Source organism: Microcaecilia unicolor, chromosome 5, assembly GCF_901765095.1.
Source record: "Microcaecilia unicolor chromosome 5, aMicUni1.1, whole genome shotgun sequence".
NCBI classification, from domain to species: Eukaryota; Metazoa; Chordata; class Amphibia; order Gymnophiona; family Siphonopidae; genus Microcaecilia; species Microcaecilia unicolor.
The window spans coordinates 127,266,818-127,281,540 of record NC_044035.1 but is presented as its reverse complement, the minus strand read 5'-3'; positions in this window follow the sequence as shown (position 1 = coordinate 127,281,540).

Here is a 14,723-nt window from a genome sequence, read left to right as displayed (position 1 = left end):
GACTTCCAAACTCATCCTGTGGGATTTTCTGGGCATAGCAGCCCAAAGTTTGCAGAGCTGGGGAGGAGGTACGGTCTGGCGGTGGTAGAACCTTCACCACCCCTTTGCGCTTAGAATGAGGTATTTTAAAATATAAAGAAGAAAAAAATCTTAAGAATTTGTAAAGTACTTTCACCAGCCGGCAACAAAGCGATCAGACACTGGATAATCTCAGTCCGCCATCTTGCCACCCCACCAAATCATTTTGTATTACTTGTGTATTTATTTTTGTTATTCTTTTATGTAGACACCTGACACAGGTGCTGTGTGCTGAATCACAGCCAGTGTTGGGTCACTGATGCACAATTTTGATCTATGCTGTGAATTAAAACTACCTGTTCCCTTTTTGAAGGCTCTAGGTGCTTTTGTGCTTTGGACATATTTAAATTCAACATACTACTGCGCCACAATCTTTCTCCAGTTTGGTGTCTAGTATGCTGTGAATCTCAAGAAAATCGCTGTTTATGTAAGTTGATTTTGTTTTGTTTTTATTTGTTTTTTTCCTTTAGGTATTCAGTTCATTTTGAGCCCCCCAAAAGGGAGCCTGTGCTGGCATTGGTGCATATTTTTGACACACGCCGAGGCCCCCTTTTACCGCAGCTGGTAAAAAGGTAGTCTTTCTTTTCTGCAGGAATTAATGCACCACCTCAGGAGTAGTATTTGTATTGCTGTAGTTTAACTTATACTACTACTACTACTACTATTTAGCATTTCTATAGCGCTACAAGGCATACGCAGCACTGCACAAACATAGAAGAAAGACAGTCCCTGCTCAAAGAGCTTACAATCTAATAGACAAAAAATAAATAAAGTAAGCAAATCAAATCAATTAATGTGAACGGGAAGGAAGAGAGGAGGGTAGGTGGAGGCGAGTGGTTACAAGTGGTTACGAGTCAAAAGCAATGTTAAAGAGGTGGGCTTTCAGTCTAGATTTAAAGGTGGCCAAGGATGGGGCAAGACGTAGGGGCTCAGGAAGTTTATTCCAGGCGTAGGGTGCAGCGAGACAGAAGGCGCGAAGTCTGGAGTTGGCAGTAGTGGAGAAGGGAACAGATAAGAAGGATTTACCCATGGAGCGGAGTGCACGGGAAGGGGTGTAGGGAAGGACGAGTGTGGAGAGATACTGGGGAGCAGCAGAGTGAATACATTTATAGGTCAGTAGAAGAAGTTTGAACAGGATGCGAAAACGGATAGGGAGCCAGTGAAGGGTCTTGAGGAGAGGGGTAGTATGAGTAAAGCGACCCTGGCGGAAGATGAGACGGGCAGCAGAGTTTTGAACCGACTGGAGAGGGGAGAGGTGACTAAGTGGGAGGCCAGCAAGAAGCAGATTGCAGTAGTCTAAACGAGAGGTGACAAGGGTGTGGATGAGGGTTTTGGTAGAGTGCTCGGAAAGAAAGGGGCGGATTTTACGGATGTTGTAAAGAAAGAAACGACAGGTCTTGGCAATCTATTTCCTACCATGATGCTTGTTTTTAACATAGAATAGCAATGTTTAAATGGGTTTTTAAATCTGTTTTATACTGTGGTTTGTTATATAACTTCATATATTTTAGGTACACTAATGGCCTCATTTTCAAAACAGAAAAACATCTAAAATGTGGCATAAAGCAGCATTTGGATGTTTTTTCTCACAAAAATGTCTAAATCAGTATTTTCAAAACATATTTTTAGATGTTTTTCTTTGAAATCTGTCAGAAGTGCTTCCAAATCTCAAGGGGGCATATCAGGGGCATGTTTGAGGCAGGACTTGGGCGTTCCTGAGACTTAGACATTTAGTACATGTACTGCCATACTGGGAAAAGACCGAGGGTCCATCAAGCCCAGCATCTTGTCTCTGACAGCGGCCAATCCAGGCTTCAAGAACCCGGCAAAACCCTAAAAAATTTTTTTTAATAATGTTCAATGGACTTTTCCCTCAGGAATCTGTCCAAACCCCCTTTAAATTCCATAAGGCCAGCTGCTGTCACTACATTCTCCGGCAACGAGTTCCAGAGTCTAACTACATGCTGAGTAAAGAAAAACATTCTCCTATTTGTTTTAAATCTACCATATTCTAGCTTCATCTTGTGTCCCCTGGTTTTGTTGTTGTTTGAAAGTGTAAACAAACGCTTCACATCTGTCCGCTCTAATCCGCTCATTATCTTGTAGACTTCTATCATATCACCCCTCAGCCGCCTTTTCTCCAAGCTGAACAGCCCTAACCTTCTCAGCCTTTTTCAGTTATAATGGAAGAAAAACGAAAGTGTCCAGGACTAAAACTAAGATGTTTTGAGCTTGACCTGTTTTTATAACAAATAAATCACAAAAAGGTGCCCTAAATAACCAGATGGCCACTGGAGGGAATCAAGGATGACCCCCCCCCCTTATTCCCCCAGTGGTCACTAACTTCCTCCCACCCCCAAAAAATGTTATGAAAAACATTACTTGCCAGCCTCTGTGCCAGCCTCAGATGTTATACTCAGGTCCATTAGAACAGCATGTAGGTCCCTGGAGTAGTCTAGTGGTGGGTGCAGTGCACTGCAGACAGGTGGACCCAGGCTTCTACCTCCCCCTACCTGTTACACTTGTGGAGGAAACTGTGAGCCTTCCAAAACTCACCAGAAACCCACTGTACTGACATATAGGTGCCCCCTTCACCCGTAAGGGCTATGGTAGTGGTGTACAGTTGGGGGTAGTGGGTTTTGGGGGCTCAGCAGACAAGGTAAGGGAGCAATGATGAGATGTGTACCTGGGAGCATTTTATGAAGTTCACTGCAGTGCCCCCTAGGGTACCCTATTGCTTTCCTGGGATGCCAGGGGGACCAGTGTACTAAAAATGCTTGCTCCTCCTACATCCCAAGGGCTTCATTTTGTGAGTTTTTCATTTGGACGTTTTTCTTTCGAAAATGGACCAAAAAATAAAATGTCCAAATCACAAATGGTGTCTTTTACTAAGGTGCACTCACGTTTTTAGCGCACTCTAAAATTGTGGGTGCGCTAAACATTAGAGACACTCATAGGAATGGATTGGCGTCTCTAATGTTTAGCGTGCCTACAATTTTAGCAAACGCCGAAAACGTGAGCATGCCTTAGTAAGAGACCCCCAAAACCTTCTATTTTCAAAAACAAAAGATAGACATTTTTCTTTTTTGAAAATGACCTTCTTTGCTAATCAGATTTTAGACATTTTTGCAAAACGTCCAAAGTTGAACTTAGACGTCATATCAAAAATACCCCTCTAAATCAGTTTAAGATTTTATAGAAATGTTATAATGTTGTATATTTCTAGTTCAAATTGAATGTGCTATGGAGATAGACACTGTTGGAGCATTTGTTTTTAGGGAATACATAAGAGCTGTTACATCATATACTATATATTTAATATACCTTATTGGTTCAAATGGATAGTATCACTCATAATATTTTGAGGAATTTGTAAGCTCTTAATATTTTGCCTTTTCTGCCACATTATCTGACCAGAAAGGTTTTACCATTCAATCACATGTGTCTAGTATGGACATATATATTTTTTTCAGTCATTTTTATAGTTCTTTTTTGCAACAGCCAAATATATGTTGAGTTAGTCATAACGTTTTAATATATTTTCTTGTTTCATATATTCTTTTGTGCATTTATACTTTTCTCATTCACATGTATTTTTTATGTTCCATTTTTTAGTACATTGTGACCCCTGAAGCAGGCGACATCCCTGCCAAAACATGAACTCGGGTTGGGTCAGCACATAACTGTGTTGCTCAATAAAAATGCTTTTTAATCCTATTTGGCTGCAAGGTCGTGTTTGGTCCACCCCTACTCTGTTGTGTTTTGCTGCTGTTGCTGGTAAGAGAATATGAGACTTTATTTCCAATTCAGGAAAGTCAATGTCAGATAAATATCAAGTTAATCATAGGTATCTGTATATTTTCTTTTAATTTATGATTAGTTAAGTATTTTACTTTAAAAATTGATCCTTTCCATTTTTTTTGTTTTAAGAAAAATTATCCCTTCAGAACCAAATAAATATGTCATTTTTTTCTTTGTATTCTCTATTTCTCTGTGTCTGTCTCTTTCTTTCTCTCTCTCTCTCTCTCTCTCTCTCTCTCTCTCTCTCAATATATTGTTTTCTTTCTCTCTGCTCTTAAGTAAATTTCTAAAAATGTATCTCTTCTTACTGTTCTTTTTCACTCTTGTTAAAGAAAGCTTCTTCTGTCTTTTGGTGGGGCCCAGTAGAAACCATCTCAATCTGGATCTTCTGATCTAATTTTCATCTATTACTCTGATTTTAATGCTTAAAATGAAAGAGGGGGGACTTATCTTCTCATATGCAAGTTTTCTCCTCCACATTACTGGCCATTGTTGGTGGCAGTAAAAGATGGCCTTGGTGCACAGCAATCTCACGTGTCAATGCCACCTGGACCACCTTTTACCACAGTTTGGTAAAAGGGCCCTAAGAACTGCTGCACTATAAGACCAGCTATACATATTGCTCATTTATATAGGGTTTACTTATATACCCTTAACTAGTGCAAGTTCTTTCACATATATATATTTTTTCTGTTAATGTGTGGTAGTAATTTTCCTTAATAAATTATTGTTACAGTCTCAAAGCAGTATGTATATTTATATTTATACTTTTCACCAGGTACAATTTATTGCTAGAGGTGTTTTTAGCATTCAATTTCTAACACAGAGTGGTTCAGGTCTTAAGTTTTTCTTCTATTTATATAAAGAAATCTGTTTTCTTTTGTTCTCAGCCTCTCAGACTCAAGCAGTTCAAATCTTAAAATATTACCATTTATTATTAACAAATAACTCAAAATTAATCTTAAAATTACTTCATAGCTGCTGTTTACTTTCTTTTAAATCATCTGAGCTACAGAACCCAGTACAATAAATGCAATAAATGCAAATCTCTTAGGGTTTGTTTTACCAAGCAGTGGTAAAAGGGGCCCTGCAGTGGCATCTGCACATGGGCTTTCCTCATGCTGAGACCCCCTTTTAACACCACTGATAAAAGGCTTTTTGTTTAAAGGAAAGAAATGGTAAGTTAAACACTTGCTGCAAGGCCATTTCCTGGGTACATAAGTAATGCCACACTGGGAAAAGACCAAGAGGGGCATAATGGAACAGAAACGCCTATCTCCATGGGCGTTTATCTCCGAGAACGGGTCCGTGAAGGGGCGGGGCGGATCGTATTTTTTAAAAGAAAAAGACTCCCATGTTTTATTCGTCAAGGTGTGAGCTGGGCGTTTTTGCTTTTCAGCGATAATGGAATATGAAATCGCCCAGCTCAAAAACGAATAAATCCAAGGCATTTGTTCGTGGGAGGGGCCAGGATTCATAGTGCACTGGTCCCCCTCACATGCCAGGACACCAACCGGGCACCCTAGGGGGCACTTTTACAAAAACCAAATAAAAGGTAAAAGAGCTCCCAGGTGCATAGCACCCTTCCCTTGGGTGTTGAGCCCCCCAAATCCCCCTCAAAACCCACTGCCCACAAGTCTACATCATTACTATAGCCCTAAGAGGTGAAGGGGGGCACCTACATGTGGGTACAGTGGGTTTGGGGGGGTTGGACGACTAGTAGCATTAAGCAGCACAATTGTAACAGGTGGGGGGGGGGATGGGCCTGGGTCCACCTGCCTGACGTCCACTGCACCCCCTAACAACTGCTCCAGGGACCTGCATACTGCTGCCAGGGAGCTGGGTATGACATTTGAGGGTGAAAATAAAAATGTGTGAAACATCATTTTTTTGTGGTGGGAGGGGGTTAGGTACCACTGGGGGAGTCAGGGGAGGTCATCCCCGATTCCCTCCAGTGGTCATCTGGTCATTTAGGGCACTTTTTGGGGCCTTATTCGTGAAAAAACAGGGTCCAGGAAAAGTGTCCTAAATTCTAGCTAAAAACGCATACTTTCTTCCCATTATCGCTGAAATGCGCCCATCTTTGTTCGGCAGATAACCACGCCCCAGTTCCGCCTTCGCCACACCTCTGACACGCCCCCATAAACTTTGTCCGCATCCGCGACGGAGTGCAGTTGAAAACGCCCAAAAATCGGCTTTCGATTATACCGCTTTATTCGTTTTTGTGAGATAAACGTCCATCTCCCGATTTAGGTCGGAACTTGGGCGTTTTTCTCGTTCGATTATAAGCTGGCAAGGGTCCATCGACAGCGGCCAATCCAGGCCAAGGGCACCTGGCAAACTTCCCAAACGTACAAACATTCTATACATGTTATTCCTGGAATTGTGGATTTTTCCCAAGTCCATTTAGTACTTGTCCTTTAGGAAACCATCTAACCTCTTTTTAAACTCTGCCAAGCTAACCACCTTCACCATGTTCTCCGGCAACGAATTCCAGAGTTTAATTACGCATTGAGTGAAGAAGAATTTTCTCCGATTTGTTTTAAATTTACTACACTGTAGTTTCATCGCATGCCCCCTAGTCCTAGTATTTTTGGAAAGCGTGAACAGACGCTTCACATCCACCTGTTCCACTCCACTCATTATTTTATACACCTCTATCATGTCTCCCCTCAGCCGTCTTTTATCCAAGATGAAAAGCCCTAGCCTCCTTAGTCTTTCTTCATAGGGAAGTCGTCCCATCTCCGCTATCATTTTAGTCGCCCTTAGCTGCACCTTTTCCAATTCCACTATATCTTTCTTGAGATGCGGCGACCAGAATTGAACACAATACTCAAGGTGCGGTCGCACCATGGAGCAATACAACGGCATTATAACATCCTCACACCTGTTTTCCATACCTTTCCTAATAATACCCAACATTCTATTCGCTTTCCAAGCCACAGCAGCACACTGAGCAGAAGGTTTCAGTGTATTATCGACGACGACACCCAGATCCCTTTCTTGGTCCGTAACTCCTAATGTGGAACCTTGCATGACGTAGCTATAATTCGGGTTCTTTTTTCCCACATGCATCACCTTGCACTTGCTCACATTAAACGTCATCTGCCATCTAGCCGCCCAGTTTCCCAGTCTCGCAAGGTCCTTCTGTAATTCTTCAAAATCCTGTTGCGAGTTAACGACTTTGAATAACTTTGTGTCGTCAGCAAATTTAATTACCTCGCTAGTTACTCCCATCTCTAAATCATTTATAAATATATTAAAAAGCAGCGGTCCCAGCACAGACCCCTGAGGAACCCCACTAACCACCCTTCTCCATTGTGATTCCTTACCGTCTCCTATTTAGGAGGCAGTAGGGGCTCCTGCTGTAGCCCAGCGGTAACTAGGCAGTGGGCAGTGCTGCCCGATTACTGCCGGACATGCCCCCAGCACTAGAAAATACAAAAATATTTGCTCACACTGGGAATGGCACAAGATGGAGGTCCAAACTACTTGCTATGTGGCAAGCCTGCAGTAGGCTTGCCACACTTTTGTAAAAGGGCCCCTTAAATATTTCTTTCTCATCATAAATTTCTCTGTTCCTCAGTGTTTTCATAGACATTTGTATAGACCCATTCATTTGTGCCTGACCTTTTCTCAAAGTATCCTTAAGTTTACCTCTTTAAAGAGGCAAAAACCTTGAAACCTACATGGATGAACTAACCAGGAAAGACAAAGCAAGAAAGGCAGAGAGAACATGGACCTCATTCACACACCCAGACACAAAACTTGTCAGTCAAATGCTAACAAAATTCACCAAAGCTCACTGTACACTGGATATTTGCCCAAACTATCTACTGAAAAAAGCACACACAATGTGTATCGAACAACTCACAGCATATATTGCAGCTATGCTATCAGAAGGCATCTTCCCCAAAAAGGCAATACCATTCTGACACCAATACCTAAAAATGCGAAATTAAGCAAAAGTGATATCAAAAACTATAGACCAGTAGCATCCATACCTTTCATAGCCAAACTCATGGAAGGAACAGTTGCCACACAACTCATGGAACATTTGACCAAGTTCTCAATACTCCACAACTCCCAATCAAGCTTCATACCACAATACAGCACTGAAATGGTCTTAATGTAACCAGTGGAATAATTTATTTATTTATTTATTTAGTAGCTGGCATCTGGGAGCTGAGGGAGGCTCTGAGACACATGTGCAGTACAGTGAAAAGAGACCTGCACTGACACCTGAGAAGTTAAAAAGTATTAAAACTACGGTTTAAAAGGAATTGCATGTAATTAAATTGGCTGGCCATAAGGTTATATTTGCTTAGATGCTATGCAGATTAGTTCATTTTTGGAATGTTCCAGTTTTGTACTACATGTTAAAGGTTTTGATGTTTCCCTGTGAGAGAAAGGTGGTGCTTCACAGGTTGAAAATAAATCCCTAGGGATATTATATAAAGTAGAAATTAATTGGGATACTATTTAAGAGATAGTTTGTGTTGAGAAGTGCTGAAAGGCAGCATATATAAATAATCTTTTGGTGTGTTTGAAGTGAAGGAAATAGGAAATGATATAAGATAGGTACTGAAATACCTATATTCTGAGTTATTGCCTATAAAAAATTATCTAATACTGTAAGAGTATAGTAAAGCATTAATGGGAGTTAAACCTCTTAGAGCTATATGAATGCAGTGTGACTGGTGTGTGAGTGAGAAGCTCATCTTTGGAATCAGCCATATTCTTCCCTAAAGAAGAACAGATGCTCTTTTTTAGTCAGGGCTATAGAACAAATATAATAATTTAAGACAGGAAATCAGATTTAGAATATTTATTTTAATTTATTTTTGCCTATATAGAATCCAGTTCAGGTTCCAAGAATAGGCAGGCTCATACTGAGATGTACACACAGTAGGGAGATAGCATTTCTCTTGTTATTTTCTTTAAGAAACAGGTTTAGGAAGAAGATCAAGGAAAAATCCTTCAGGGCAGATGAATTGTTTCAGGACTCCAGAAAACAGGAAGTTCAGCTAAGTACTCAAGAAAAGAAAACTTAATGAAACTTTGAAATTGAAAAAGTGACAATTTGCATTTACCTTATACACTCATTCTAACCTTGAGGAACTGAAAACCTAAGAAAGAAAGAAAACATCAACATAGGTTTAATTATTTCTTGACTATATATATGTAATCTAGAATATAACAAATTAATACTTACCAGAAATAAAGGAATTCCTATAGGAGAAAAAGAATTTAAATGTGTTAAGTGAAAGTTTACTAAGAAAACTTATACTGAATTTATTTATGGTTTTGTAAGATATTTACCTGAGGTTGTTGGGAATTTTAATGATTGCTATTGAAAAGAAAAGTATATTTTAGAGTGTAACACTGGATCCAGTAGGGATTTTAGCTAATTATCATATTTATTATATCCAAGATTTTAACAATTTGAATTAGTTATTTCACAATTCAAGTGCAATAGTCTTACAAACTTGCACTTTAATAAATCAGTCTTATAGAACACCTGAATTTGTGCCTTACTGGTGTGTGAATTAAATTGATTCTCTCTATAATAATCACCTTTAATGCATTCCTCCGGTAACATCTTTCTCAGGATGATGTTTGTTTGTGTTCACTTTGCCTTCTTGTGAGCTACCCACAGTTAACCTCGGCTCACACAACTACATACAAGAGGGAAAATTGAACTGTGTGTTGTTCGCAGGACAGGCAGGTGACATTAACAACACTCATTGCCAACTAGCATGGGAAAGAAGACCATACTCCTACAATTTGACATGTCATTGACATTCAACATGGTAGACCAGCAAATCTTTCTATGACATCTGGAAGAGATTGGGATAGGAGAAACAGTCCTTGAATTTTTTTAAAGCTTCCTGACCAGCAGTTTGTATCAATTTAAAATGGAAAATATGATTTTGTCATCATGGAAAGCCATCTGCAGAGCCCACAAAGGCTCTCCCAGCTTGTCTATACTGTTTAATGTCATGGTAAAACCATTGGCCAGATTGCTAGATATACTAGGCCCAAACCCATTCATCTATGTTGATGACTTGTCCATATACATACCCTTTGACAATGAAGTGAACAACATAATGGATAGAATCACTACAGGATTAAATACCATGGAAGTATGGGCCTCCGCATTCAAGCTCAAGATAAACAGAAACAAAACACAGCTCCTAGTCATAACAGCCCCAAACAATGACACCACTTACCTCAACATCATCATAAGAGGAACTACTTATCCTCTCTCAGACAACCTGAAGTTTCTGGGAGTTGTCATTGATCAGAAACTCACCTTCGAAACCCAAGCCACAAATGTGATATCCAAGATGTTCCAAGCAATGTGGAAATTCAGGAGGATCAGGAGCTATTTCCCCAAAACGGTGTTTCACATGCTAGTACAAGCAACTGTACTCACACACATAGACTACTGCAATGGACTATATGGCGGATGCAAAGAACAAATCCTGAAAAGATTGCAAATGGCACAGAACACAGCTGCCAGATTAATTTTGGGGAAGCCACACCATGTCAGAGCCAGCTCGCTACTCCAGTCCCTACACTGGCTCCCGATCAAAGTACAAACAGCTTTCAAACTATGTACCATGGTTTACCAAATATGTTTTGGAGAGGCCCCAGCATGTATGACCAACCTGATCAATCTATCATTGAGAAACAGAAAAAACTGGAACTAGAAACTTCCTAACACTCCATTACCTGAGATGTCAAAAACTCTTTTACAAATCAGTATATGCGGCAAGCTTTTCATACCAAAGGACTAAAATGTGGAACTCTTTGCCCAAAACCCTCAGAACACAGAGCACCTACACAAACTTTCGCAAACAACTCAAGAACTTTCTGTTAAATATTCTACATTGAAGAAGACAAAAGACAGTAAACAAACACTATATAGTATACCATAATGATCATACACATTGAACACCACCCATCTAACCATCCATCCAAACCTAGATATGTCAATCTTCACCACTAAGCCTCATCCATCATCAGCCCATTGAGCCCAATCACTAGTATTATCCGTGACAAAGTCTTCCTTTATGTACTTCATCTTTTCTTGTATGATTTTCTTCATACACTGTCACCTTATCTAAAATATAACATAATGGCACTATCATCGATACAACCTTGTAACCATCTATTTTTGTAAGCCACATAGAACCAGACTTTTCTGGATTATGTAGGATATTAATGCTGTTATAAAAATAAAATAAAACACTAACAATACCTTCCTCTCATCGCAGCTGATCTCAGCTGACTCAAACTATCATTATAATAATGACTCGAGATATTCCTGCTTGGACAAATGCAGACAATCAGAACACACTTAGCTGTTAGTAATTTTCCAGCACCAGCTGATATTCACTACCTTTACTTCCAGCCCAGTGACACAATCTGTGGCTGCTCGATCCTTCCTAAACTTACACTATCCAAGTTGCAAGAGTGTCAAATATAAATTACTTTTTGCATCAACCTTCTCTTATGTCAGCCCGAAATCTTGGAATGTGCTACCAAGGCAGCTGAAAGAGACTGATGACCACCAGCTCTTTAAGTCATCCTTAAAGACATTTTTATTCAAGAATGCTTATCCCACCAACATTACTAAAACCTAGTCTTCCTCATATCGGCTGTACCCACTTGACCACCGATTGTACTTACCCGGCATGTACCCCTGTCTTATCCCTCCCACTGACTTTATTGATTCTGTACCCTCCCTGAATTGTAACCATTTGTAATATTGTAAGCCACATTGAGCCTGCTTTTGTGGGATAATGCGGGGTATAAATGTACCAAAAATAAATACATAAATAAATATACATCATACATACTCCAAACCCAAACTTTCTCTTTTCTGTCATTTTCCCAATATCCACCTTTTGTGAAGAGGCAGATGAGGCTATCTCGACAATTTTCGACCGTTGGACCCTAAAGTAGGCAACGAAACGTTGCCCACCATAGGTCGAGGTCCCTTACTTTGAGGAGTACAAGGAAGACCCATTTAAGCTAGGTATACATACACTTTGGAAGACTGCTTTATAGTTTACAGCAACACTGTGCTGAAGATTTTGCATAAGGATTAATATGATCTATATGCTATCTATAATACAAGGAGGTTTTATGTGCCAATCATGAAGCAGCCCTGCTCGTGTTGCTTATTGCACTTGTGAGCTTCGTGAGCTTCTTGAGGCTTTTTCCTCCTAGTAAGTCAGACCAAACAAGAGAACTCTTGCCATTTATTTGTGTATATTTGAACATTAGTGCATGGCCATTAATAACAAAAGAAATAGAAAATTGGCCATTCTACCACTGTGGTACAAATGGCCTTACTGTATGGGAAAGACCTGCATAAAGACATGCTAAAGCCATATTTTTCTATGACTTAGTAAAAGGAACCCTTAGTGATAGCATTCTATGGTGACTTGGTCCCTTAACCTTTGAGTATATAAATATAAAAGCCAATATACACAATCAAAATATGTTAAATATTATGCAAGGTTTTTTTTTCCTTTCCATTATGACAACTTGATTATATGACTTTATTTACCAGGTATTGATAGTACTTTTTTATGGTTCAAGATTTTACTAAGACATTAATCTTAAGTTAATTTCACAGATCCTATAAATAATGGTAAAGCACAGCTGAGGGGTAAATAGCACAATGGCAATGCTAAATAAATTGCCTTCTTAATTTTGTCCACGCTGCAAATATTGCTGGTTTTATTGATCACTTTTTTATTGCCTTAAATTAAGCAGCATAATCTGTAGGTTGAAGATAAATATCAGATGTAATTAGGGGTTAATCACCAGGTTAGACCAGGAACACAAATCAATAAGAAAAAAGGTCTTTCACTGTGGAAAGATGGGGGAGCAGTTCTCTTCATCCAGTAGCACATTAAAAAAATATACTTTAGTAAAAAGTGTCATAAAATCATGTTTGTTTGGGGTGTTTTGTGTATAAAAATTATTTATATTTAACAAATGCTGAAGTAACTTGTTTCAATACAGTTGGCAGACTGATTTTTAAATGTAACCATGCAAATAATAACCAGCACAACAATAATAAGTCAATCGTTTTTGCATTATTAACAAGCATGAGCTATCTGTAGTTTTTTCTGTTATCTAGCTCAGCTGTAACTAGCTCTGGGATTCTAGTCCTCAACTTAGAGTCTTTGTCTCGTTCATCCCATCTGTGGCCCACTGCACAGATTCTTGAGATTCTAGTCCATGAAGTAGCTACCTAGGGATTTTCCCGTATTTTAATACATAGTCCTAGGGTTTCACTGTTCCGAGTTTGTCTTTTGCATCAAAAGCCCTGAGGCTAACCCTGAGGCTACTTCTGAATTCTTACATTTTGCACTCCAAACCAAGCCACCAGGGTTCATCCTTAACAATGGCCATGACTTCCTCTCATTTGGGGGCTCTGAGCAGCACCTCCACTAGTTTCTCAGCCCTAACCAATCCAAAGTACAGAACACGAGAATCAGAGAATCAGACTGGAGCCACTGGACCAGGCCCAGCATTAAGGTCAGGCAGGCAACTCTCTTTTGAAAATTAATCTCCAAGATCCTAAGGCTCCCTATGCATACTGGGAGACCTTCTTTTACTATACAGAAGTGCTATTTGCTGAAAAACTTTAGACTGGACTGTTTATATTAGGTGTATGGCACTCTTAGTTACGTCCATTTATACCAGCCATAAAAAAGCACCACTTACAGTACTTGTGTAAGTGCACAATGCACTGTTCGATAAGATAGCACATAAGTGTTATAGGATATAACTGCTAGGGGGCATACAGGTGAACAGACCACGGGAGAGGCATGAGCATGTCTCCAACTTACTGCCTTTTCCATGGTCTGTTCACTTGAATACCCCCTCGCACATATGTGCTGTAACACTTATGCACTATCTTTTAGAATATTGCATAGTGTAGTTACACATGTACCGTAAGTGGAACTTTTCTGTGCATTTATGAGCCCAAGGCACTCCTAACTGCATGTGCCCAGTTACAAAATTGGATTTTTGGTGACTATAAATCATAAAGCAGTAGAAGAGTATAGGGCAGTGATTTTATCTGGTATTTGTGTTTGTATGTATGCTGCATGATTCATGATTTTAAAACTCCGGGCCCTGTTTACTAAGGTGCGCTAGCATTTTTAGTGTGGCTTAGTAAACAGGGCCCTCCATTTGGGGGGGGGGGGGGATTTATATGTGTTGTAACTTTTATTTATTGTATATTTTTTATGTATATACAGCCCTGACAGGCATTTGCCAATACAAAGGCTGTGTTGGGCCATTGTATTAAATTGGTTCCTCCAAATTTTGACTTCATTTTGTGGTTTCATCTATGGCTCTATACACTTTTACTACTTCACATTTCTGTGTGTTGTTGTTTCCCTCTGATCTATAAATCACAGACTGTGCTTTGAAGTTTTATTATCTTTAAGAATATCATGTGTTTTTAAGTTCAGAAATGTTTTTGTATTTCCTATCAATAATAGCAGCTTCATTCGATACATATACAGTAGATTCTGAAAGTCACTTGAAAGCCAATACAGACATCTGATAATTTAGCATTTTGTCTTACATAAGAAGGCAAATTTTAGATAGTTCATATATATGAGGAAATCCACATGGAAGAGTAAATGCAGAGGTAGGTGATTTTATTTTATTTTAGAAAAGCAGGTTTGTGAATGTAGGCCTAATGTAAAATTGGCCTGTCTCTACTCAGAAGATGCACATGGAAGTGGTAGAAAATAGCTGACTTCCACATGCAAAAGATGTGTGTGGGGTGGGGGGGGGGGGGG